The following is an 803-nucleotide window of genomic DNA, read 5'->3' as shown; positions in this document are numbered from 1 at the left end:
TCCCACATATAAGCATTTTAAAACTGTTAGACTGGATTCCTTAAGGAAAATAAAAAATTAAATTTTGAGATTTTAGAATTTTGCAACATTTCTGTAGCAACTGTAGAAAAAGCAAGATGTGAATTCTGACTTATACAATGGTGCTTATTATCCCCGGTCTCTTGGGGGTGCTTTACTCGGTGTGTGTGTGTCGGGTGGGGGGGTCTTCGCATAAATACAGAGCTATAAAACCCATCAGACATGAAGGAATGGCCACCCAGGGCAGGAAGTCCTAGTTCGTTGTATTTTCCCCTTCTTTGCTTCCTTCCAGGGGCGCTGCAGGTACCCGCTTAACTAGGCGGGCTTAGAGGCTTACGTCCGGAGGCTGGACATTACTGGTGGGCTTTATTTAGATAGACAGATCTTATGACAGGAAATAGTTTATGAGTTGGCAGAGGGTTTACAAATCACACGGGGAGGATTTCAGACCCTCAGTCTGATGAGGTCCCTTGGGGTCTCTCCCCCTGCGGCCACACTCTCAGGCTGGCTTCCTGGGCAGCCTCTGCCGACGGGCGAGCGCTATCGTTTCTGCTGTGGTGAAGCTGCACTGTCCGTTTCTCTCCTCGCTTCAGGAGAAACGCACTCCTGCCGCCAGGCTTGTAGTCACAGGTTCTGGGGCGGGTGTCAGCGAGACCTGCTGCGGAGGAAAACCGCAACCTCCAGCCCCAGCCCCACTAAGCGCACCCCGCCTGCAGCGTCCCCGCCCGCAGCCCCCACGAGTGCAGCCCCACTTCCCGTCCTGCCGCGCGCGCCCCCGCCTCCCG

Source organism: Trichechus manatus, unplaced genomic scaffold (assembly GCF_000243295.1).
Source record: "Trichechus manatus latirostris isolate Lorelei unplaced genomic scaffold, TriManLat1.0 scaffold00030, whole genome shotgun sequence".
Taxonomy (NCBI): domain Eukaryota; kingdom Metazoa; phylum Chordata; class Mammalia; order Sirenia; family Trichechidae; genus Trichechus; species Trichechus manatus.
This window is presented reverse-complemented; position numbering follows the sequence as displayed.